Source organism: Sturnira hondurensis, unplaced genomic scaffold (assembly GCF_014824575.4).
Source record: "Sturnira hondurensis isolate 20B ecotype Veracruz unplaced genomic scaffold, ASM1482457v3 Scaffold0009733, whole genome shotgun sequence".
NCBI lineage: Eukaryota > Metazoa > Chordata > Mammalia > Chiroptera > Phyllostomidae > Sturnira > Sturnira hondurensis.
This window is the reverse complement of record NW_028082364.1, coordinates 7,101,758-7,127,582: the sequence shown is the minus strand read 5'-3', so window position 1 is coordinate 7,127,582 and position 25,825 is coordinate 7,101,758. Positions and strand designations below refer to the sequence as shown.

At 60.9% G+C, this 25,825-nt stretch overlaps 1 protein-coding gene across 1 annotated transcript in view; it reads right to left on the bottom strand.

Moving 5' to 3' along the window:
• The window catches only part of MAD1L1 (mitotic arrest deficient 1 like 1), a 171,098-nt gene that overhangs the window by 103,502 nt on the left and 41,771 nt on the right, over positions 1 to 25,825 (bottom strand). The gene's annotated exons all lie outside the window — the stretch shown is intronic.

Genomic DNA, 25,825 nt, shown 5'->3' with positions numbered 1-25,825 from the left:
AACAAATGCCACTGACACCCTCTTCCCACCTAAAGGACTCCCCAGACAAGACCCAAGGCCAGGCTGCGGTGCCCAGCTGGCAGGACGTGAGCCTGAGGGCCCGGCCTGATGCCTGCTCAGTGCTGCCTTCCCACAGGGACGCAGGGCCCCGCCCAGGAGGGGCTGGCACAGCTGCTGCCTGCTTCTTTCATGTCCTGCTGCCGAGATTTTGACAAACTCACCCAGATGAGCCCTGGCCCGTGGGGCTGTCCAGCCCCCCACATGGACCGAACCCAAAGCAGGACACAGGGAAAGACACCCTAGGGGAAGGCTCAGAGCAGCAGGGGGAGTGGCCTGGCCTCACTTGGGCCTCTGCCCCAAACCTACCAAGTCCCGTTAACGTGGTGACGAAAGACTGGAGCTGCAGGGTCCCTCTAATTGAGAGACTCCAGACAACACTCAGTCGCTGATGAGGAACTGGACACAGACAAACAGGAAAGCCAGAGACGGGTCACCCCGCCATTGGCTCTGCCTGCACCTGCACTCGGGGGCCCTGGGCAGGGGCCCCCACCACCGCTCTGCTCTTCCCCACAGAAAGCAAAGGGGTAGAGGAACGGGGGGGGTCTAAGGCCGGGGTACAGGAGGGAGCTTTGGAGAGAACAACGTAAGACTTCCGGTCAAGACAGAGGCGCAGGCAGTCATGGCTTCACCTCCTCACATGGCCCCCTTGAAACTGCAACCAACATGCAGAACCACCACCACCCAGAACCGCCAGAACCCAAGCCGGATGGAAGTCTAACAACTACGAATTACAGAAACCACAGCCATCCAGGCCGGGAGGAGGGGTGCAGACACAGAACAGAGTGGTCCCACACCTGCAGGTGGTGGACAAAAATTTGGGAGGCATCGGGGAAGGAGGAGTCCCAGCCCCACACCAGGCCCCAGGACCCCCATGCCAGGAGGATAGATCCCCACTCCTGACTATAAACACCAGTGGGGATTGAGTTGGCGAAAGAAACTTCTGGAGCCCCAAGCAGCTCCCCTTAAAGAAGCGGCACACACTTATTCAGACTCCCTCCCTCTGAGCTCTAGCACCAGGGTAGCAGCTTGAAAGGCACAAGTGGCACACAGGGAGGGACTGGTGTGCCTGGCATCAAGGCAGAAGCTGGGGGACAGCTTTCTCCCAGACACAAAGGCAGCAGAGCCACAGAACCGGCAGACCACATTCAAGACTCCATCAACCTGAACCGCCAGAACCCAAGGGGCTGACGTGGCCCACCCCCAACCCGGCCCCACACTGGAGAGCCCCTAAGACTCTGCCTCACCCAACTACAGGTCCACCAAGCTGTTAACCGTGATTTTCCCAGACGAATGCCTGGTCTTGGCTCACACTGCACAACTTCCTAAATCCTCTCAAACAAGCAACAGCTAAGGGGCCTCAGGCCCAGCACTAGCAGCAGCAGCCTAGGTTCACAGCTTGGCTTTGCCTGGGAACCTCCAAGCCCAGCATAAATAGTAGCCATGTCGGATGGTTCTATAGCTCAGGCAGGGTGGTCCGGGGCAAAACACTGGTGGGGGCTGACCTTGGCCTGCACCACCAGGGAAACCCAGGGCCAGTGCACCCAGTGGGCAGCCATAGACCACAGTAGAGCACCCCCACCCTGCCCCTGCACAGATGACCCTCCACAGATGGCAGAGATTGGTGGTCAGTGGTCACAGCCAGTCCTTGCAGCTGACTAGGCTGTGTAAATCCCTCCCATTGACCTACCAACAGCAATCAACTACAAGAGAAGGTGTACTCAGCGCTCACAAAGGGTGCACCTCAAGAGCGCAGCCTGGGTGATAGGGGAGGCTGTGCCACTGGACCCTACAGGACACCTACTACATTAGGTCACACTACCAAGACACGGAGTCAAAGCAGCTCTACCTAACACACAGAAACAAACACAGGGAGGTGGCCAAAATGAGGAGACAAACATGGTCCAAGTGAGAGAACAGATCAAATCTCCAGAAAGAGAACTACACGAAATGGAAATAAGTGATCTATCAGATGGGGAGTTCAAAACACTGGTTATAAGGATGCTCAAGGAACTTAGTAAGGACTTCAGCAGCAAAAAAAGAGACCCAATCAGAAACAAAGGATAACAAGAATTAAATAAATAAATAAGTATATAAAAAACAAAATAAAAAGAAACAAAGGATACACTAATTAAAATAAAGAACAATTTACAGGGAAACAACAGTAGAGTGGATGAAACCAAGATTAAGATCAATGATTTGTAAGATAAGGAAGCAAAAACAAAACACCACGACCACCGCCACCACCACCAAAAACCCAATCAGGACAAGAAGAAAAAAAAAGAATCCAAAAAAAAAAGTGAGGAGAGTGTAGGCAGTCTCTGGGACAACTTCAAGCAATCCAATGTGGACATCATACAGGTGCCAGAGGGAGAAGAGAAAGAGCAAGAAATTGGAAACCCACTTGAAAAATAACAAAAGAAAACTTCCGTAATCTGGTAAAGGAAATAGACACGCAAATCCAGGAAGCATAGAGAGCCCCAAACAAGTTGGACCCAAAGAGGCACACTTCAAGACACATCATAATATAAATGCCAAAGGTTAAAGAGAAGGAGAAATTCTTAAAGGCAGCAAGAGAAAAGCAGGCAGTTACCTACAACAGAGTTTTCTTAAGACTATCAACTGATTTCTCAAAAGAAACTCTGAAGGCAAGAAGGGGCTGGAAAGAAGTATTCAAAGTGGTGAAAAGCAGGGACCTACAGCCAAGATTACTCTATCCAGCAAAGCTATCATTTAGAATCAAAGCATATAAAAAATTTTTTCCCAGACAAGAAAAAAATACAGGAGTTCATCACTATCAAACCATTATTATATAAAATGTTAGAGACTTATTTAAGAAAAATAAGATGATCAAACTATGAACAATAAAGTGGCAATAAATACATATCTATCAACAACTGAATCTAAACAACAAACTAAGCAAACAAGAACAGAGACAGAATCATGAATATGGAGAGAGTTTTGATGGTTGCCAGATGGGAGGGATGTGTGGGAGAATGGGTGAAGAGGTGAGGGGGTTAAGAAGTACAAATGGGGAATAACCGAATAGCCACGGGGATGTAAAGTACAGTGTAGGAAACAGAGCAGCCAAAGAATTTATACGTATGACACATGGACATGAACAATGGTGTGGGGATGGCCTCAGGGAGCGGGGGGTGTTGGGTGGAGGGGCAAAAGGCGGAAGACTGGGACAACTATAACAGCATAATCAAGCTATAATTAAGATTTTAAAAGACAAAAATAAAGTAAACTAAAATGAAGAGAACAACGTCACTTTGGGTTTAAGAAGACGAGGGAGGGCCCTGACCAAAAGCCTGGAAGTGGTGGAGGAGCCTGGCTCCGCCTCCAGGCACCAGGGAAGGGAGCTCACAGGTTTCTAGGAAGGGCCATCCATGCCCACCTGGGCTCCCAACAAGCCCCAGCTACAAACTGAAAGGCACATGTGCACGCACGCACGCATGCACGCATGCACAGCCTGGCTCACTCAGTGCCTGCGCCTCATCAGTACCCCCCCGCAACTCGGTTCTCTCTGCTGACTTCCTCTGTGCTGTAGGGATAAGTAATGTCTCCAGTCTCGGCTACATCCCAGCTGCCATCATCCCGGCATCGTCTATTCACAGTATGAAATCTCGTTTCGGGTTTGCAGGAGAGACAGCTGCCCATCTCCATGCACTACCAGCACTGCCCAGGGGCCAGGCTGGGCTGGCCTGGGGACGGCAGAGGACATGTGAGATGGGAGTGTCTAGAGGTGCCCCAGACCTGGCTCAAAGGGGCCCCCCATGTCTGAACCCCCAGCCTGCTGCTTGACAGTCCAGGGGCACAAGCTACAGGCTCTGCAGTGACCCAGCTCCTCCGGGTCTGCGGTGACCGTATTAGCACCCCAACAGGACTGGCAGCTGCCTGCAAGGAATCCCCACAGAGTGCCGTGGGCACTGAGCACACGGACATCTCCGCCCGGGGGCTGTGGGCCACAAACGGAGGGCTGCTCCCACGCTTCGCCTGCAGCCACACAGAGCCCACGACTGTCAGGGGACTCCATGTTCAGTAACCACCTGCCATGGGAGGGAGAGTAAAGCGCACCCTGGGTGGCAGCTGAGCTGCTGGGGACGGGTACATGCGCTGTCCACAGCGGTCGGAGAGGCGCCCCCACTGCCCCCTGCTCACGGTGGAGGGACGGGGGTGGAACCGACAAAGCCCTGCTGAGAGTCTGAGTTCCGGTTCTCTCCTGAGAGCCTATGAGAGGACCGGTCGGCTCCTGGGCAGGAATTGGAGATTCTTAGGACTGTCCCAGCCAGGCACCTGCCTTCTCCAGGCTGCCTTCTGGCTCCGACTGGTCCAGCAGAGAGCTGGGCAGGGCTGCTCTGCCGGCACCAGACAGCTGGGGCTCTCTCCCCAGCCCCTCCTGGGCGGGTCCTGGCCCAGGTGCGGGCACTGCCCATGGTGCTGGCTGCCCACCAGGGGAGTCCTGAGAAACCGCCGGGGCCCTGAGCACACACGGGAAGCAGGTGGGAGGCTAGGGCCTGGACGCTCCCTGCCTGCACTGCAGCCCACATGTCACAGCTGCACCGTGGCAGCCCATTCTGGTTGACCGCCATTCTAAGTGCTTGCTCTGGCCCAGGAGGTGAGTGAAAGGGTGTGGTGAGGGGCCTCTACCCACTGCAAAGCCTCGGGGATTATGGGGGCCTGGCGCGCCTGGGCTGAGCAGCAGGAGCCCACAGCATCTCGTCCCAGCTCACCTTCCTTCTCCAGACACGTCTGACGAACTTCACCATTTATGTAACAACTTGGTCGTTAACAGAGCCTCATGTGCACGTGTCAGAGAAGGAGCACAAGCACCTCATCAACCGCTCTGCCATCAGCAGAAGGAGGGGCTCAGTGCACACGCCCCTGTGTGGCAGCGGGGGCAGGGGCGGCGGTGGAGGGCGAGGAGAAGGGAAGAAGGAAACCAAGCTGCACGGAGACACTGGCTTCCCGAACCTGTGTGACACAGGTGGGGCTCCCCACCTGCCACGCCCCGTCACCAGACCGCAGCCACTAGGCAGAACCCCCGGCATCTGAGTCTGGACGGCGGGCCCAAGCTCTGGGACGCGGGCGTCTCTCCGGAGCCTGAGCCGCAGGCAGCAGGGCCCTCAGACCAGGCCACAAAGGGGGCTGTTGTTGAGAAAAGGGAGTGGGCACAGGAGAAGGTAGGGGACAGGTAGCAGACTCCCCACCCAGAGACCCCTGCAGCATGGCACAACACGGCACGACACGGCAGAGCAAACCGTGTAGTCCCTCGGCATCCCCAGGCAGACTCACAGATGGCGCCTGACTCTGGGAACACGAGGTGCAGAGCATGGGAAAGGGGGACTCCACACCCTGAGTCCTGACTACAAGCTCTAAAAGGACCCCCCAGCGTAAGAGAGAGAGACCCCCAGGCAGCAGGCAGAGAACCCAATGCGCAGCCAGCATCTGTGAGCCCCTTGAAGGTGCATGGCGTGCCCACAGCTGTGCTGGCTGCCACAGCTCCTCCGGTCAGGGGGGCAACAGCCTCGGCTCTGGAGCCGAAGGCTCAGCAGGCGTCTGCTGTCAAAGCCTTTGCAGCTGGATTTCCAAACCTGCGGAAGCCAGGCCGGACAGGATGAAGGCGGGTGACAGTGAGCTCCTGGAGCAGCTCCAGGCCTCGCCTGGCCAGGCCAGGGGCGTACTCTGGGGAGCAGCTCCACGTGACACCCAGCTTCGAGCAGTGTATGCTGCAGGAGTCACACGGCGCTTCTACCGAGCTCCCCTGCAGCCAGCTCTCCGGTTTAAACAAACTTGCTCCTTGTTAAATGATTACCCTGAAAGCACGGCTGCTGCATACACTGACGTGCCTCACTCTGACACCCCAACACCTTTGCTGTGGGAGATGGCTTGGCCAAGTCCCACTTAATCAATCGCCCGAGGGCCGGGCCTGCTCCAGCTCATCAGCTGCCTGCTCCTGCTGCCACAGGAGGTGCACAGGGCAGGCACTGCCCCCCAGTCCCTGGGGGCTGTGCAGTCTCCGAACCACAGCCCCGATTCTGCCTGAGGGCAGGGACAGAGGCTCCCTGCTTCCTGACACTGACACCAGCAGGGAGTCACACGTGGCTCATCTCAAGCCGAAGACAGGGCCCCTGCCAGAGCCCCTACTCTCCCTGCGCCTCACTGGGTGCCTGGGCACAGGATGACTCATGACCGGTTTTCCAAAAGCCATCTGGAAGTAAGAAGCTGGCTCTGCCACCAATGGCCGGGACAGCCCCGGGCCTGGGACCGCAGCATACACAGGAAAGGAAGGTCCCTCACCAGGGCCCAGGGAGCTTCCCTCGTAGTAAGGGAGCCGTCCAGGACAGACAGACAAGAGGCCCTGGTGCTGCGTGCCAGGAGAAGGGCCCAGAGGCGAGAGCCCACAACAGGAGAGCACGGTTACAGAAGGCCATGCCACCAACACCAGCCAGCACCGAAGGGCTAGCAGGACCAGCGGAGAAAGACCACACGGAGGGCAGTCTCGGAGTCAGAGGCTCGCCTCCTCCGCTCCCTGTGGCTGCCCTAGGGAATAAAGCACAAGGGCAGCAGCCGGTCTGGCCCAGCTGCACAGGGCCAAAGCCCAGGCCAGGTGGCAGTGTGGGGTGACACAGAGTGGCACCCACGTGGTCCTGAGGCCACACTCCAGGCCACACACTGGGATAGGAGGGAGTCCCTGCAGGCATCAGTCACCTGACAAGCTGAGGCCCCTTCCCCTCTCCCTACGATCCGCTGGCTCCATCTGCAGCTCACACCGTGGCATCAGCCTGCCCCTCCCCCAAGTCTCAGCAGGCCAGGGGCCTCCCAGCCCCCGGCTGTAAGAAGCCCTTCCTCAGAGGCCAAGTCCCAGCTGGTGAGGACCCAGACAGGCCGGTGCTCCTCCTCACCTGCACTCCTGGCCCAAGCTTGGGCCTGCCTCCAGGTCAAGGCCAGCACACAGGTGAGATGTGTCTGGCCAGCCTTTCTCTGCCCCCTTCTCTCTGCCCTGACCCCCTCTGCAGGCCACCTCTGAACTCTAGGAAGGAGAACAGGAAGAGGAAGAGGATAACAGGAAGGGCCCTCCCTGGGCCACACCTCACAGCTCTCCAGGCCTGTGCTCTCTGGCATCGACAACTGCCAGAAGAAAATGTGTGCCCTGCCCCACCCATGCACCCCTCACTCTGTCCACCCTTTCTTCCCACCCTAGACCCTAGGGGGCTGGTTTGCTGGCCCCCATGGGGACGGCACCCATCCTGCCTACCCTCCCACCAAAGGCTCCTGCAGGCCCTGCCCCATGACAGCCCCTCTGAGATGCTGTAGAGCTCGCTCCAGATCGGGCTCCAGAGAAACAAGAGGGTTTCACAGACCCCAGACTGCAGCCCTAGAAAGTGCACCCACACCCCAGGTCCCATGTCACCTTCAGGGCGGGGGCCGCCAGCCAAACTCATGAGGTGGGGACACTGGAACTGCCGATCGGCCTGTCCAAGGACACACGGGCTCTGCCCCAGCTCCCAGGGCTCTGCCCTTCCACGGCCTGCAGACCCAGGTCTGTGACCCCACGCCTGCCAGGGAGAGTGATAATGGACAGAAAGGGGGTTGTCGGAAATGCCGAGGTCTCAGCCGCCAGGCAGACCTGGAGCCAGCAGCCCAGGGATGGTGACTGGACCTCGGTCACTGGTAACTGAGGTCCTCAGGGTGCAACCACCAGGAAACCCCCAGAGGCCCGCACCCCAGGGCCCCAGGACCGCTCTGAGGTACCCTGTGTGACCTGCCTGGTGCAGAGGGGACAAGCCGACCCCAACCAGGTGCTCAGAAGTACCTATTTCTGAAGTGCTGACCAAAAAATAAAACCCCAAATGGACCATTTTAAAAAGAGGGCTAACGCTGGAGAATTTCATCATACGCGACGTAACCGCGTTTCTGACTGCGTTTCCATGGACCACTCAGGGCTCTACCAAAGCGGCCCCACCTCCACCGCAGACCCCTCGCCAGGCCCCCAGCCGCATCCTGGCCTGATTGGAGCTTCAGGCCTGCATTGTGGCAGAAGCGGGCAAGGTGCAATTACAGGAAGAGAGCGCTCCCCCGGGCTGCCCGGTCCCTGACACTCGGCGCGCAGAATGCGCGCAGATGTTCCCTCGGAGCGCGGGGGAGACGGCGGCTTCCAAACAGCACTCCTTTAGTTTAAAACTTCATTTAAAACGGAAAGTTATTTAAGCGGAATTCACAGTGTTTTCCCCTTTGTTTTACTTGCTGTGGGGCATTTGCTCTCAAAGGCGGCTTCTGCCTACTTTGATTTTCCATTCTCAGGCGCACATCTGTGTGCGGGTCTGAAAGCCTTTTGTCTGAGCCCAGAGCCGGGAGCCCGGAGCCGGGAGCCTGGAGCCCAGGATGGGCCTGAACAAAACCCCTCTGTGAGCGAGCAATAGCCAGCAAGCCCTCCGTAGGGACCCCGCGGTCAGCAGGTGGGGCTTTACCGGCCATGCCGGGGGTCCCTGGACCCACTGCCCCACCCTTGCCCACCGCTTGGCTGGACCACCCGCCGAGCTTCCCACAGAGGGCGAGCCAACCTCTGGGCCCCTCACCGCCTGTGCCACCTTGACCACACTTGAAGATGCTGCCCTAGGCTCCGGCCTGAGCCGCAGCAGGGCGGCGGGCATCAGGTGGATGGGCAACAGCCCCACACCTCCGTTTCTTCTTCTGCCAGCATGGATGACACCTCAGCTCAGCCACCTGCCAGGCCTGTGCCGGCACACCGCACTGGGCTCAGAAAAGGGCACCATGACCTTGCACTGTGAGTGACGCTCGAGGTCCCGCCTCGGGTCCCACAGTGGGGAGGGGAGTCCAGGAGCCGTGGGCATCAGAACGCATGAGGACAAGGGGCCTGGGCTACCCGGCGGCCTCAGCCACGCCGCCCCTGCCCCCGCACAGGACGAGTCCAGCGCATTCCACAGCCGGCCTCTAGTACCCGGGAGCTAGCAGGCCGCCTGCTACAGCGGTGCAGCCTAGGCAGTCCCAGGGCTTCTCAGTTTCTGTAGCGCCCACCAAGCGTGCTCGGTAACACACATCTTTTCACTTGCTGATTGAACGTTGCCATTAGAAGCGCTACCTCGGGCCATCTGCTGGATGTGTAGTTTCGGAATGAAGACTGACATCTCACAGGGCTCCCTCACTGTCTCCCTGCGCACGCTCGGGGGCTCCCTGCGCTCAGTGGTAGCAGCACCCTCTGCTCCACGGCCCCAGTCGGGGCAACAACAAAGGGGATGAGCAGGTCGTTGAAGCCCAGAGGGCAGGACAGGGAGGGTCACAGGCCACACCACTCCATGTCCAAGAGGCAGCCCCCCGGGGTTCCAAAGCAACAGGGATTTCTGCACAGTAAACCAAAACTCCTCCTCAAGCTCCCACTCCCCGATCCCACACAGGCGTCCACGCCCACCACGGCGCAGAACGCAGAGCCGCAAACAGTCCCGAAAGCCCCATCCGCCGCCAGACGGAGCCTCCCTCGGGAGCCGCCTCCGTGCCGGGGGCTGTGTCTGCCAGAGCAGTTTCCCCAACACCGCCACGCCAAGGCTGTTGTGACGCAGACGTCGAGATGCTCTCGGCCCAGCGTTCTGGAGAGAGGTGCCAGTGGGAGCAGGTGCTGCAGAAAGGGAGGGTGGGTGCGGCCTCGAACCACGTCCCCTGGAAGTGCACAGCTCTGACCCACAGGGAGGCAGCAGGGGTCTCCACCGGGCTGGAGTGTGAACAAGCATGGCCAGGTGTGTGGGAGGGCCTTCCCTCGTCCACCCAACACAGTGACGAGCATGGCAGAGGTGCCCAGCCCAGCAGGGACACGCCACGGAGCACAGCCCCTCAGACACGCTTGCAGACACGTGCGGTGCAAGACACGCTATGAGACAGGCGTGCGCACTCCCCATTGGGGCCTTACCGGGGTGGGGGGTGGCTGGACAAGAGCCTACCCCAGGGACCCCCAACCACAGGTCCCCTGAAGGCAGGGACCATGACACGACATCTACAGGGCCAGACCCCAACAGGACGGCCCCACAGGCGCTGCCGGCTGGGCATTTTCATGGCGACTCTGCCCACGACCTGGTTAGCAGCCGCTCTCTCCCTGTGCGGTGCAGGAACTGGGGCAGCAAGCAGATGCGACCGGGAGTGGTGCTGACTGCACCACTCTCCACCCCATTGGCAGCACCAAGGGGGAAGGCAGTGTGAGAGCAGGCTGCACCCACCACCCCACAGCCGGCACCCCACCTGGGGCTGGCATTTTGGGGGCACCATGTGCAAAGCTCATCAGCAGGCCAGATCGTCTGCTTTTCAAGGTAAACGCCTCTGTGCATGGAGGGACCAGGCACAAGACTGGGCCGTGGGCCAGGACCGGCCTCGGGGACCACCAGCACCACAGCACAAGGACCTGCCTGAGACTCTCAGGGGGAGGGTGGCTCTGGGAAGCTGGAGAATAGCTGGTGTCGCCTCCATGGGGGGCCTGCCAGCTCCGGCAAGGCAGCTCCCTCCTGCTCCACCCCAGGCTGAGCTGGGCCTACCAGTGGTGGGGCCTCAGGGACACACCCCCACAGACAGATGGCCAGAGATGCTCGGACACACGCTCAGACAACCGCTGACAAGCCAGTCGGGAGGAACCCTGCTGTTCCACGTGGCTGCCCCAGTGGGTGAGACTGGAGGGGCAGAACTGCCACCTGCTGATGTCACACATCAGCTAAAATGGGGGGGAAAGGCTGTCCACTATTTCCACTTTTCATTAAACAATGAAATGAGACCCAGGAAAGATACAAACATACCACTGCACCTGAACAGCCTTGGTACAGGCAGAATGGAAGACAGGAGGTCAGCAGGACTGCCTCGAGTGACCAAGGGGCCCTGGCCTCCCCTCCTGAGCCCCAGGGCAGCCCCGCCCCTCCCAGAGCCGGGATGGTGGAAGCTGGAGCCCGGACAGGGATCTCTTCTGTGTGCAGAGCAATCGCCAAGGGGGCGCCCGGGGACCTCCAGGGGCGGGAAGACTCAGCCCTGCAGGGCGCAGGCTGCACAGGTGTGCACCTACGCTGGAACTCAGCGTCCAAGTAAGACCTGTCCGCACGAGGCATTCCTGCCTCTCAGGCCTCGAAACAGCTCAGGCCGCACCTTCCAGCTGTTGGGTCACTGTCACGTGAGAGGTGGCTGCCGCCCAGACCCACAGCACTGGTGCTGGTGCGCACTGCGGCAGCGCCCGCCTGCGCACTGAGAGCAGCACCCCGTCCAGGCCAGTCCTGGCCTTGTGCCAATGAAGAAATGGAGTCTCCTACCGTCCAGCCAAAAAGGCTAGGACAGAGCCCCACACAGACGCACAGAGCACAGCACTCTGTGTCCATAGGGTGTCCCTGCTCCGTCTCCAGTGTTTGTCCCGGAGCGGTACTGGCCGTCCTCTGGCCCTCCCATCCTAGGACACTGTCCACCCGTCAGGCCCTGGCCACAGGGGTAAGTGCCTAAGACAAGGCAATAGTCAAGACAAGGCATCTCTGGAAGCTATGTCGGCACAGAGGCTCCAGGCCCCAGCAGCCACTGGCCGGTGCAGTGAGAGCCTACAGGCAGGTGAGCCTGGCAAGGGCAGGTGCAAAGGTAGAGGGTGCTGGTTCCATCCACCCCGACCTCTGTCGCTGACGGAGGTTGGTGCCGACTCCCGTCCACCCCCTAGGGGGCGCACTCTGTGTCTGCTCACAACAGTGGCGGCTGGGCTTCCTTCCCCACAACCAAACTCTGCTCCCTGCGCAGCCACGTGTGTCTCCTGGGCCAGCGGGAGCCAGGCCCCCCCTCCAGGACGCACTCTGGGAGAGGCTTTACTCACAGGGTGGCAGCCTGAGCTGAATGACAGCGGCATCCGGTGCTTGGTGCTAGGGAGCTGGTCTGGAGGCAATTAAGCCTCTTTCAGGGAGGGTTTGGCAGGAGGTGCGGAATCGATACATTCCCTCCAGTCGAGCGTCCCTGCAGGTGAGGAATCAATCAGGCCAGTGCTCCCAATCTGTTCCTGCTGAGCCGAGAAGCAAAGCTGTTTACCATTCAGGCCCAGAAATAAATAAATGAAGCCACCAATTAGTTGGCACCCTTTGTTTCTCTGGCAAAAGCTTTTAGTCCCTCTGAGAAAGCCAGGCCCCTGCCTGGCTCTCCATTAAGGCACAGATGGGTGCCGGGGCCGAGCTCACACTCGTGACCTGGCGGGGGCGGGGCAGGCGCTGCCCGGAGACTAGAGACCTCAGAGGCAGCCAGAGGCCATAGGCCCCTTCTCCTAGCTGGGCACACAACACCGTCCAGAGCCTGGGAGGAGAGGGCGCCCCCTCCCCGCTGCCTGGACAGACGCTGCGGGAGCCCCAGGCCCCGCCCCTCAGGGCGGCACCCACAGGCTCTCTGCAGGTGCTGCCCTGCTGGCAGCAGCGGCCTCGTCTCTGGGCACATGCTCGCTGCCTCCTCCAGCGGCTGGCTCCAGCTCCGTGTCAAAATGGGGACTAGCTCTCGGGCCACAGGACACTGTGTGGCCACCAGCCATGCACACGCCAGTCCCCACCAGGGCAGTCACTCAGAGAGACCCTGTGCCAGTCACCTCACCCAAAAAGCCATCAGAAACCAGGTAAAACTCCTCAACTGGAGCCAGTGAGGACGAGACAGGGACACGGTGAGTGCCTCAGGAAAAGGGCCTGGGGGCTCTGCTGCCTTTGCTGGGGGCAGCACCCAGGCCGCCCTCCAGCCCCACCTGGGACGAGGGACAAAGTCAGCAGCAGTGTCTCATGGGCCTTGCCTGGTGTTCACCACGAGGAGAGAAGTGGGGGAGGGGCAGTCAGAACCAGGGGGGACCAGCGAGAACACAGGCTGGTCAGCAGGGCAAGGCCAGCAGTGGAGCAGCCACCGCTGGGGGCCCAAGAGAACGGCGAGGTGACGGTGACCACAGGAAAAGGAGCCGAGCACCCCAGGAGCCCCAAGCCCTCCCACAGCCCCAAGAAGAGCCAGGAACACGTGCTTCTCCAGGTGGAGGAGCCAACAGAGAGATCAAGTACAATATCAAGGTCTCATACCTGGTAGACCCCAAAGCCAGCTACAGACCCCGGTCTTGGGGCCCCAGAGGTGGGGCCAAGGAGTAGGAGCACAGCCACCTTCTTAGAAACCCCCCAAGCCCTGGCTGGCGTAGCTCAGTTGATTGAGCGAGGGCCTGCGAACCACACGATCGAGGTTCGGTTCCCAGTCAGGGCACATGCCTGGGTTGCAGGCCAGTTCCCAGCAGGGGACTCACGAGAGGCAACCATACATTTCTCTCCTTCTCTCCTTCCCTTCCCCTCTAAGGATAAATAAATAAAGTCTTTAAAAAATACTAAAAATAAAAATTAAAAAAACCCAAGCGCTACAGGCCAGGGCAGGGCCAGCAGGGCAGGGAACTCAGGTGGGAACCCAGGCAGGGGTGTCCAGAGAGAGGGAGTGTCACACCCTGGAAAGGGACTGCAGGCCCTGTGGAACGAGGAGAGACAGTGGACAGGTCAGTGTGGACACAGACCCAGCACCACACTCTGAATGTGGGCAGGAGGAGAGGACCCCCCAGCCACGCCCGGGCCACCTGCTCGGAGCCCCTCATGGCTCCCTCTGGCTCCTAGGGTCCACCAGGGCTGTTTCAGGACCCCAGTGTGGAGGCCCACCCAAGTCTTCGAGTCGAACCCTGTGTCTCCAGGGCAGAGCTTCAGCATGGACTTGACAGTGTCCCCTGGATACGGGCAAGGTCTCACTGTCCAGGTGAGCAGGTACCAGCCTGAGCTTTCAGATGTCCTAAGCAGAAGACAGCCACCTGCGTCTTTAGAAGCCCAGACTCCGAGCAGTGGCGTGAGCCCTGCAGATGCAGCTAGGCTGCAGGAGCTCCTGCCCCCGCTTCCGCCCCAAGGGGGTGGAAACCCCCCTGCTGCTGGGGGTTTTACCAGCAGCTGTTAAAATAAGCCGAGGTGATAACGTCAGGAGAGAGCCCTGACATTTGTCCAGCCGTAAAGCCTCGGGAAAACGGACTACCTGAAAAGTTGGCTCACAGCATCAATTTGAAAGCCAGCCAGCACTCAGCTTCGAAGAAATGGCCAATTAGCACCCAGCCTGCTGTCCCTGTGGCTGCTGACACTGTGCTTCTGTCTGAGACAAGCCGGTGGCCATCAGCCAGTTCCTGTATCGCCTCCCTCAGGAAGGAGCTCCTGCCCTGGTCAGCTCCTGCTCAGTGACCGGGGGCCATGGTGAGTCCCTCCCTACCAGCTCCAGGCCGTGCCCAGGGCGCTGGGACAGGCAGGGGTGGGAGGGAGGTGGCAGGAGGCCAGGCATCCCGAGAGCCACACCACACGCACCCCTCAAAGGGCCCAACAGCTGCGGTGTGGGGGCACACGGCTCACAGCGGGGAGCGGGTGCTGTGTGGGGGGCGTACCCCGAGCAGGGTGGCAGCAGACAGAGGCATCCAGGGCCCTGCACCACTGTTGGGGACTGGGGGGAGGTGGGGGGGCAGGTGCATGACCACAGGGCCTCCAGAGGGGGGTGGCTGCAGCAACATGCCCCAAGAAAGGAGCCTGTGAAGGAGAATGGCCACCTCTGTCCACCAGGGCACAGCCACCAGGGCCCGTCCCACTCCAGCGATGGGCCTGCACAACAGGCCAGGCCTTGTGGTGCTCAGTGCCAGGCGCACAGAGCTGGGCCACGGTGACCCCCTGGGGAGAGCAGTCTGGAGGGCCCTGGGTCCCCACGGACCTGCCGCCCCAAGGATAGCACCGGCACTGACCACTCTGCAGGGGCTCAAAGCCCAGCTGTGTGGCCCAAACCAGAGCCTCCGCCCTCAGACTCCACCTGGAGGGTACAGACACGCCCGCCTCCTGGGGTCTGAATGCCAGCAACCAGGGCCTGTCAGTTCCCCTGCTTCTCATCACAGGCAGCAACAGGAAGGCGCTGAGGCTGCGCTGGCCCCGCTCTCTGCAGTCATTCACACCCCCTCTACCCTGCCCAGTCCTCGGGTCCCAAGCTAATCGCTCCTCATTTCTGTAACCGAACTGCATTTGTCACCAGCCAGCTCAACCACCTTCCACTACCAAGAGCCCTGCACACCTCACCAAATGGCTCTGCTTAAAGACGTCCCAGCCCAGGGCCCGGGCTGCTGTCTGGGACGCGGCACTGGCCACCCTCTGGGCTGGGGTTGGGGAGGTGGAAGCAGCCAGGCCGCCGCCCAGGACAGAGGCAGTTCCGCCTGCACCCAACCACCTGCCCGTCAGGAAAGCGCTGTCAGAAGGTGAACTGGGTGAGGGGGTTCCAGACACGGCTGTGAGAACGGCTCTGCGGGCATGCCCAGATGCACCCAGTCCCGTGACAGGAGCCACTCGATGCAGAGTCCCCAGCAGAGAGCCCACCTGGGGCCTCCAGCCACTCTCAGACGTGGAAGAGGTGGGGACAACAAAGTACAGCCACCTCCCGTCACAGGAAGGGCCGATCTGCAGCCCCGACGGCCCCCTGGTTGTGGCGAACGGAGCCCATTGGGCTGGGGCCCACTCTCCCATGCCCAGAGCAGGACAGACAGCTGCCACCACCCCAAGTGGTGGCACGCCCTCCCCGTCCCCCCTGCACATGGTGGGGAGTGAGGGGGGATGGATGCCCACAGGGCAGGAAGGCAGCTGGTGCACTCTCAGCCTCGCCTGCCTCCCTGGGGCGGAAGCTGCAGGAGAGGACACGGACCAGGACCCGCCACTGCTCGCCCTCGAAGAAACAGTCACCCCTGCACACACGGACAAGGTGGTCCAACAGCCTGCCCGGGACCTGTCCTGGGGGAGGGGGGCTCCGGGCACTGCTGCGTCTCCACTGCCTCGCCAGGGAATCGGGACCCAACCCACAATGGAGAGAAGACACTGCCGGGGGGGGCGGGGCCCAGGGCATCTGACAGAAGAGCTGGCGCCACCTCTCACAGACCCACCCCATCACAGCTGCCACTGATGCAGCACGCGGCCCCAGGGTAGGACCGACAGTGGGCTCAGTGGACACACCGCCCTCCCCGGACTCCCACTCTTGTGGGAGCTGAAACCTGTCCCCAGAGCAGGCGTCTGGGTCTGTCAGACAGGACCGCACACCCCGCTGGATGGCTGCAGGTGTCACAGCACCGGCAGAGGCCGGCACCTGGGGCTCCGCGGGCACCACGACTTGAGGTCTGCACCAGGGCCCATTTACCCTCCCAGTGCTTACAGACCTGGTGCCCAGCTGGCCAGTGGAGCCCTGGACCTCTGGAGAGAGCAGGACACAGACCAGGAGCACTGTGTCACCAGGCCAGCAGAAAGCTCCCAAGGGTGGCCGCTGCAGCCAGGGCCGTGCACTGGGGTGCTGCGGCCCCATCCCGGAGCCACCCACACGTGCGGGAACGAACTGCCACGGGTGCCAGGGCTGTGATTAGGATAAAGGCAGGTTAGAGAGTGAATCACACACACAAAAAGCGCAGGAGCCACAGCATAAAACCAGCACCAAAGGTCCCCGTGGAGCAGCCCCCCGGGGGATGGGCCCCCGGGAGGCAGCTGTTGGCAGCGCTGTCAGAGCCGGCTATGGAGGGGCCCCCAGGACTCAGCAGCGCTGTACGGCTGGCGGCGGGGCGCCCCACACTGCACCACGCCGATCTGGGCTGCTTCCTCTCGTCCAGCCTCATGCAGGGGTGGCCGCCCCCAGCACAGCCCAGCACGAGCAGCGTAGAGAGCACAGCTGAGAAACACTCGCACTGACCCTGGGGAGGAGCATAGGAACCCCATGACCTTGGGCCCCCAGGCCTGACCTTGGGAGCAAGGCACCCCTCCCACACCCAGCGTGCCTCGGTGTGGGATCCCCCCAAAACCCTGTCCTGCCTCTCCTGCTGCGCCGTGAGCTAGGAAGGGCTCTGGCTTCCTGCCGCACACCCCCAGGGCCGCTCTCACAGAAGCTCGCCCCAGGGCCGGGCAGTGGTGACATCTCAGGGACAGCTCCCAGGCCGTCCTGGCCCTCCTGGCCCAAGCGCTTAAAAATGGGAGGACAAGTGCTCTAGGCAGAACCCCTCCTTGTTTTCTCTGGCTTTTACGGGAAGCTATATTAAAAATGGTTTAAACACAATAAAATCTGTTACATTTATGGCAAGAAAATATGGAAAGACAATAAAATTAGCAGAGCATAAAAATGAGAGAATACTGAACATCCTACAGGAGCAGAAAGGAACTGTCAAGACGGCTAAATCGGAAGGAGTTGAAACCAATTTAAAATTCAAAGGAACATTGCTTCCCCGCTGAGCCCCGTCCCTGGGACTGTCCCTGGCTCACACTGAGAGGCCAGCTGTCTAGCCCAGGTGTGCCCCACCCTCCTGTCCTTCGCCCTCCTCTGGACTTCCTGTTCTGTTGGATGCCAACCGCACCTCCCCACCTGCCTCCCACGACATCGTGGCGGGCATTCCCGAGAGTGCGCACCCTCACGGGCCCGAGGAGCCAGCCACACACGCCTGCTGCCTCACCAAGGGCGAGGGCCCACGACAAGGTGAGGGGGAGGGGTGCCCTTGCTGCAGCACGGAGTGAGGCTGGGCCCCACCCCCAGCGGCCTTGGGAGTCCGCCCGCTGGGGGAGCTGCTTCTCCAGGCGCACCCGCAGGGCTCCTGCTCGTTGCTCAGGACAGGCTCGGGCTCACGGAGCCGGACTAGGGGTCCCGTGCACCTCACCCCCAGCCCTGTCACCGGCAGCCCACGCCAGTGCGGGGCCTCTGCCGCAGAGCAAACCTGCACCTGCACGCTGCTACTAAACGCTGCTCCAGAGTTTACACGAGGCTCGCCTTCTGCCCGCGTGTCCCACAGACCTTGACAAACACGTAACGCCACACGTCCACCGAGTATGCTCACAGATGACAAACCCCGTGGGCTCTGCCTGTTCTACCCCCGTCCCTAACCCCTGCACCCCTACCAGCAGCGAGGGTGCGCCCTGGCCCCACATCCGCGGGTGTCCGTGCCCTGTGCTCCGGCCGTCCTGACAGGTGTGCGGTGGCGTCTACACTTCCCTCGGGACTCGGGAGGAGGAGCGTCTCCTCGTGTGCTTGTCTGCCATCCGTGCGTCCCCCTGGGGGCGTGGTCTGGCCAGGCCTTTCACCCACTTTTTAACTGCTCAGTAGTTTTCTCACTGATGATTTCTGAGAGCTCTCCAAGGACCTGGGACGCCTCCTCGGTCAGACGTGTGCTCTGCAGACATCTGCCGACCCGTGTCTGGTCCCTCCCAGACACAGGAGCGTCTTGCTCTTACGGAGTCCAGCTGATCAGCGTCTCCTCTCGCAGACAGTGCTCATGATGCTGCCTCTAATGCAAAGCTGAGGGTCGACTCGGCCTGCTCCCGCTGTGCCCTGCCACTTCCACGGCCGTGCGTCTTTTGTGTCCAGACCTACAGCCCACTTCGCGTGGGTCCCTGCGGGAAACACGCCCCAGATTCACTTAGTTGCTCAGCGCGTTGATGCCCAGTTGCCCCAGCCCCCTTCGCTGGAAGACTGCCACGGTGGCAGTGCGCCCCGGGGGCTCTGTTGGACAGAGGCCGCAGGCTGCACTTTCAGGGCGTCTCTCTGGGCCAGCGGTCCTGCCCCATGGATCCGTCTGCCCACTTTTCCACCGACACCGTGCCGTCCTGCTCGCGGCAGCCTCGCAGCCTGGTGAGCATGTCTCAGAGCCACGTACCGCCAGCCCTGCGGCTCTGCTCCTCTCAACACCACGGCGCTGTCCTGGCCGCGCAGACTCGAGAGCAGCCTGCCGACACCCACACGCCTCGCTGGGGCCTGGCTGGGGTCACACTGCCCCTGCACCTCGAGTGGAGGGGAACCGACGGGCCGCCAAGGCCGAGTCTCCCTGTCCGCGAACGTGGAATATCGCCGCATCTGTTCAGAGCGTCTTCGACTCCTCTCACCTGAGTCCTGTCATCTCCTCACGTGACTCTTGAACTTATTTTGTCACCTTTATACTCGGACGTTTTTCCTTGGGTCTGTTGGGGGACCTTGGGAGTGTCAGGACTGTGCAAATGGCACTGTGCCCTTGACTCCAAGTCCCAACTGCTTGTTGCTGCCGCACAGCAAACCGACGGGCTCGCGCGTGGTAACTTGGACCCCACGGCCCTGCCGTAGCCATCTGCTAGTTCTGGGGCTTTCGGTCAATTCTCTGGGGTTTTCTATGCAGGCAATCGTGTCATCTGCAAACAAAGCTTTATCTCTTCCTTCCCACTGCGCACGCTTTACTTCCTTTCCTTGTCATCCTACAACTTCCAGGATGACATGAAGCTGAACATCCTTTCCTGACCCTGGCAGGAAAGCACCAGGGTCTTTAGCTGGGGGAAAGGTGGCAATGTGGGACAAGACACCCGCTGCGGCGGCAGCTCCAGAGCCTGAGTGAGCCCAGCAGCCGCAAAGGCCTCTGGGGAGGCGCTGTCTTCTGTCACCAAGGACTCTCCCGGGACCCCAGTGGCCTCACCTGCTCAGAGCACAGGACAGCCCCGCACTCCAGAAACCACCGAGGGGCAGCCCGAGCTCCGGCCTCACCAGAGCCCCGTCAGTCTCCCGCACTGGTCATCCAGAGCAAGAGCCGCTGCACGGAACGGCGGTCCTGCTGGCGGAGATGCAGACGTCCACACTCGCCCTCCCCCAATATGGCCCACCGGCCTCCTTCCTGAGACGTGAACAACGCCTTCCCACGGAAAACCAAACCTCAGGAGATCTCCCCAGTGTTTAGAGACTGGTGTCCTCGAGTTTCAAATGGAGACACATTACCAAGGGCCCTTTAGCTGCAAAATGGGAGTTCGAACACACGCCGCGCAGAAGGGCGAAGTTCAAAGACATGCCACGCAGAAGGGCGATACCAGTGGTGGGATCGCCACCCGCACGAAGGAACGTTCCGAGCACCAACGGTGCTTTGAGGGGGGACCTGGTCCTGTAGGTCAGAGGGATGCGAGGGGCCTCCTTCCTCCGACTACAGATCTGTGCGAGGCCAGACCTCCTTCAACGGAAGCAGCGCATCACGAAACCGGATGCAGATGTGAGAGTCAGCTGCCTTCTACTAAACAGACTTAGGGAGGTCCGAAAAAACGTACAACAATGTAATTCTTTTCACTACCCCTTCTCAGTCCTCAACCGAAACGTTCAGTTACTTGAGAGAAACACTGATGTGAAAGGGAAACATCGATTGGTTGCCTCCTGCACGCTCCCAGATCGGGAGTCAAACACACAACCCAAGCCTGTGCCCTGACCAGGGATTGAACCTGCAACCTTCTTGGTGTGTGGGATGGCACTCCAATCCCCTAAGCCACCTGGCCAGGGCAGAAAACACATTTTCCATAAATCCACTTCATATTAAGAAGTAATGAGCTCTTTTTAATGAAACTACAGAAACCACCGTAGGCAGTTTTGTAAACTTTTGTTCTGATTTTCAGGAGCGGTGAGCGTGGACTGATGCGACCCCACGAACGCCAGCTCCACGTTCTCAGGGAGAGTCGGCGCTGCGGCCCCGAGGACGCCGCGTGTGTGCGGGGGTCTGTGGCCTCTGCTGAGCTGCAGCCCCGCCCGGCGCCCGCCTCAGACGAGAGCGCGTGCCCACGGTGCAGACTCGCTGTGCTGAGAGAGAGGCAGCGTGTGTTCAGCACAGCCCTGAACCTGCGTCTCCGGGGAGACGCCCCGGGAACCTGCATCTTCAGCACATCTTTCCCTACAAAACCCTTAAGCAGCTGACAGGGGCCTGTCAAGCGCAGGCGCTCGGGAAGCACAGCGGAGACCGGCCAAGCAGGAGCCCCCTCCAGCTCTCTGACGAGGCCCCATGGCTCCAGCATCCCGGGCAGAAGGAACGCTCCTTCCAGGCAGGGCCCGGACGCCCCTCCTCCTGAAGGCCTGCCGCACCAGGACCATAGGGAGTTAGCAGGACTCGGTGCCAGCCAACGACCTGCCGAAATCTGCCCAGTCCCAGCAAATCCATGCTGTTCTTCCGACGGAGTCAGCCGAACTGGGTTTCTCTGCCTCGGAGTTAGAAAAGGTCGGAACATGAGTGGCAGGACCCTAAGGAGCAACTGACCCCTGGATACCTGGTGTGAGACAGTGACACCGGCAATGCCTGTGGACGGGGGGCACAGGCTGTGGAGATAGATGCCAACGGGAAGGACACACGTGGCCCTGGGGACCCTGCTGCAGCACGAGGAGCAGGTGCCTCTCTATAGGACCAGTGCAGGGGTCAGGGAAGAGAGCGTGTCGGGTTCTGGGGACACGGACACTTGACGCACATGCGCCTCTGTCCCCACAGGTCCTATCCAGTTTGCAACAGGATGTAGAGGCGCCTCAGGAGCAGGAACAGCCCTTCAGCCCGAAGTCGGCTCCCAGAGGCCCAGTCTTCACACAAGCTGACTTGAGCTAAGGGCACTCAACACACACTGAGACCTCTGGGCTGTGTTCTCAGAGAGAAGGGGCTCTGCCACCTCACAACTGTCCCCCATCCCTCACAGCTGCTGGGATGTGGGGCTGAAGCCACCGAGGGAGGGAGACCCACTCGGTGTTAATTATCTGACCAACTGGGCAGGACAGTGTCCTGAGACTGGCTCACGACCCGAGAGCTACACCCCGTGCTGGAACGTCAGGAATCCATGTGGTCGCTTTCCTGGCTCACTCACGCCCCCCGCCAGCAGCGTGGGGTCTCGCGCAGTCCACATAAAGCTGCCAGGGCGCTTGGGCGTTGTCAGCAAGAGGGCCCAGCTCTTCCTACGTGCAGCCACAGTGGTGTTAGGCTCGAGATGCCCTTAAACACGTGAACACAAGCAGAAGTGAGTGACACCTAAGAGCTCACTGTTGAACAAAGAACGGCATGAAGGAGCCCCCTAACTGGTCTCCGAATCTTCCAGCGACCTTGGCCCACCGGAGCCCCGGTCTGTACTGGAGGTGTCCAAGGGGCGGAGCCCGGCCCAGGGAGAGCTGCTCCACCGAGCAGCAAGGGAGTGTGGTCTGGGCTCCCTGCTGGCGTGTGCCAAGACTGAGGGTGGGCCGTGCGTGGCTCAGACCAGGCCCAACCACTAGCTGCCGTTGGGCCAGAGCTGGGTTCTCTCCCTGCCCTGAGATGCCGCACATGCAGGGCCACAGAGGGGGAGGCAGCTTAGTGAAAAGCCCTTCTGATACGGAGGGAGAAGAGAAAGGAGGGAAGAGAGTGCAGCCAGCTCCTGGGGACAGCCTGGACTCACCCACAGGAGGCCACCCAGCAGACCTGGGGGAAAGCCCCGCTGCCTCCCAAACCAGAGTCTTGTCCACCTCACAGCCACTACCGAGAGGGGGAGGGGGACACTGTCCCCAGGAGATGGCAGATGTCGGGGTCCCGGCCAGGAGAAGCCCATAAGACTGACAAGCCTCCGGGCCAGGTGCAGACTGGGCGCTCCCACGCAGGGCCCACACACCGAGGGAACAAGGGGATGGCGACATGAACCTGGAACACGCCGGCTTCCAGAGTGATTTTCCGACAGCAACCGCCACAGAACTAGCTGCTTAGAAATCGATTTCATTTGAGGCTGAATTTTTTCCAGTGCTTGAATACAAGGGGAAGTTTCACACTTTATCCACTTCCACATCCCCTAACAATAAAAACTTATTTAAAAGACCTATGAATATGCAAATGCCATTTTAAACATGGAAATGCAAAACTCGCAGGAAGCAGTCTGGGTGTGCGGCATTAACAGTGGCTCGGTGGCTCGTCTGGCTGGGAAGAGACCCGGGGACTGGCTGCAGTGGCGGGGGGAGCCAGGTGCTGCGGCTGGTCGAGCAGAGCTGGTCTGACCCCGGCCACGGCCAGCCCTTGCCCTCCAGAAGCTGGCCCTGCCTGCCGCCCCCTCCAGAGCTACAGGGCCCAAATCTAGTGTCCCTGCCAGTGCCACCTCCAACTCGGGCCCCTCACCCATCCCAGGCAATGTGGTAAAGGGGCTCAGGAGGGAGGGCTCAGTCGCAGCTCACCCTGGGCAGGGGCAGGGGGCCGAGTGGGGGTGGGGCCGTGTTCCCAGGCCCCAGGTAACGCAGCAGGTGAGCAGGCTCTGCAGCATCAAGCCCAGGGACGGTGCTGGGCCCGTCTCAAGCGAAGGTCTGGGCCTTCCTGGTCTGCACAGTCACTGAAAGGACCGGCGGTTAGTCGAAGGCCTCAGCTGGCAGCGGGCAGGGCCTGTGCTGGGCCACACAGGCCACCCCCAGGGAGCAGCACCCGGACGCGCATGCACCGGAGTGAGGGCCTGCAAAGAATGCGGCTGATGACCCCGACACGAGGAGGCCAGGCTTCTCAGAGAGCCCTGCGGCCCTGCCCTGGGGAGCCCAAGGTAGAGGAGGTGGCTCTCTTCCTGCTGCTCCCACTGTGGGCCAGACCAGCAGGGCCACCTTGGACCCTGCTGGAAACACAGACCCTCAGCCCCTGCGCCAGACGCACTGAGCCACAGCTCACATCTGAGGACAGCGGGAGGCTCTCTGCGTCCGGGCCGTGGACGAGTGCCGCACTAAGTGGCCGTCCTGGGACACCACAGGGCAGCGTGGAGCCGACTGAGTGCCCGCCCCAACCTAAGAGCCACACTCCAATGTCGCCTTCGGGAAACTAAAAACACCCGAGTGCTGGCAGCAAGAATGGCCATCCAATCGCGTCCCGACTCCAGCTCTGCACAAGCCTGGGAGGAGCGCAGTAGCCCTCTGCCACTGCCCTCCCGGTGCGTCCCCAGATCGGAGGCCAGCCCCCACGCCCAGCCGCCCATTGAACGCCACCCCGCCAGCAGCCGCACAGGCAGGCCAGGTGCTGACCCTGAGCCAGACTTCCCGCTGGGCCCCAGGAGGGCCTGGACTCTCTCTCAGGGCTGACGGGGGCTTTGTCTCAGAGACGAAAGCCAGAGGGTCTGGAAAATAACAGCAACTCAAGCAGGCCCAGAGCCAGGCGTTGCGGACGGTCCAGCTCACCCCGAGGTGCAGTGTGGGGCCTGTGGAAGGGTTTCTGGGGGAGCCAGGAACACGGCCTAAGGTGAGGAGAGAGGGCGGGAGGGGAGAGGGAGAAGAGAAGGGTAATCCCCCGGGGAGCCTCTGGCGAGCTCCTTCAGTGCCTGTCCTCAAGCCATCCCTCCTCACCCTCTCAAACTGTCCCCCAAAGGTCTAGGCTTGGTAACAGTGCTGGTACCAGCGCTCCGGGGAAGGCCCAGGGAGGTGCTGAAGGCTATGCAGGAGACGTGGCTTCAAGTGCTCCAGCGCCACCTCATGGCCAAACTCGGCACTGCAGGCAGGGCGGGGCCCAGCAGCTCGAGCCCTGCAGGCCCGACAGATGGCCCAGGGTCCCTCCATTCAGCCACAGCGGTCAAGGGGCTGCTGGGCTCTCTTTTCCGGCCTAATGGCCAAGCAAGAAGGAAGGAGATTTGAGCACCAGAGTGGAGGGCAGACTCGCGCAGGCGCCCCAGAGGCCTGGCCCACGCTGCAGGTCCTCCCATGTCCCCAAAGACGAAGGAGACACTCCTGTCTTTCTGATAAGCCTGTGTGCCACGCGTGTGCGCAGCGAGCCCACTGGGCCCTGCAAACCCTGCAGAGGCTTCCACAGAACAGGAAACCCATGCAGGAGCAGAACAGACAGAGGGGGAGCCCAACTGCGGGGCGGGGTGCTGTGCAATCACCACCGCCCTGGGAGGCACATGCTCCAGACCCCACGTTTGGAGAAAAAGAGCCGAAGCCCCTGTAGGGAGCCGACCCTAGGCAGAGGCCAGTGTCCTGATCATCGGTGTGCCCCGGACAGGGAGGCGCCCCTGCAGCCTTGCAGACACACAAACACACCCACCATAGCCCTGGCAGTCAGGGACAGGAGCGGCAGCACCCCCACAGGCCTGGGAGAGCCACCCAGGGGGTCTGCAGACAGCTGCACACCAGCCACGCAGCAAGCAGGGCAAGTGTCCATGACTGAGAGTCTGGGGACAAGCGTCTGGGACGCGCAGCTCTCGGACAGGTGTCCCACCTCTGGGCCTCCAGGTATGCGTCGTCTGCTTTGGTTTCCGGTGTACTTCCCTACTCTGGCCAATCGAGCAGAAAAGGCCCTTCTCCTGCGCCCTGTCCACTGGCCAACTCGGTGGCCACAAAGCAAACATCTCTCCTACTGAACACACCCCTCACGCTTTTTCATGCTCCCACATGAATGAGAACACACGTGTGTGTGTGCACATGCGCACACCCCGACGCCCGCACCCCCGGCCAGGGCCTGCCCAGTGCACAGCACTGCACCCAGGTTTGAGGAGCCGCAGGAAGAAAGCACTCACTGCTGAGGGCAGGGGCCTCGCAGATACCGCCCGCCGCCCAGAAGGGCACCACACGGACCCTGCCTGCCACCAGCCTGGACAGCAGCCTTCCCAGGTGCCATCTGCTGGGAAACGAGATACCATACCACTCAGGTTTAAAGTAAAACAGCCAGGTCCGCTGTCCAGAGGGTGCTGCGCACTCAGCTCTGAGCCGCTCACTTGCCGCAGTGCGGATCCGAGCTGAGGACGGGATAGGGCGGCAGGAGCCGGGGGCGGGGCACCCCGCCAGCTGGCAGGCAACGGGAGGCGCCAACTCATCACCCCCACCGCGGCCAAGCCTGGGCAGACAGGACACCTTGGGGGAGGGCGGGCAGAGGTGACGGACGAGCATGCTGGAAGGGGAAGGGATGGAAGCGCCGGTCCACCTTCCCGTCACTGCTGACCGGCGCCCGACCCCATCCTGACTGGCTGGCGTGAAGAGTCCTGGCTGAAGGAGACCAAGACGGAATACCACCGAG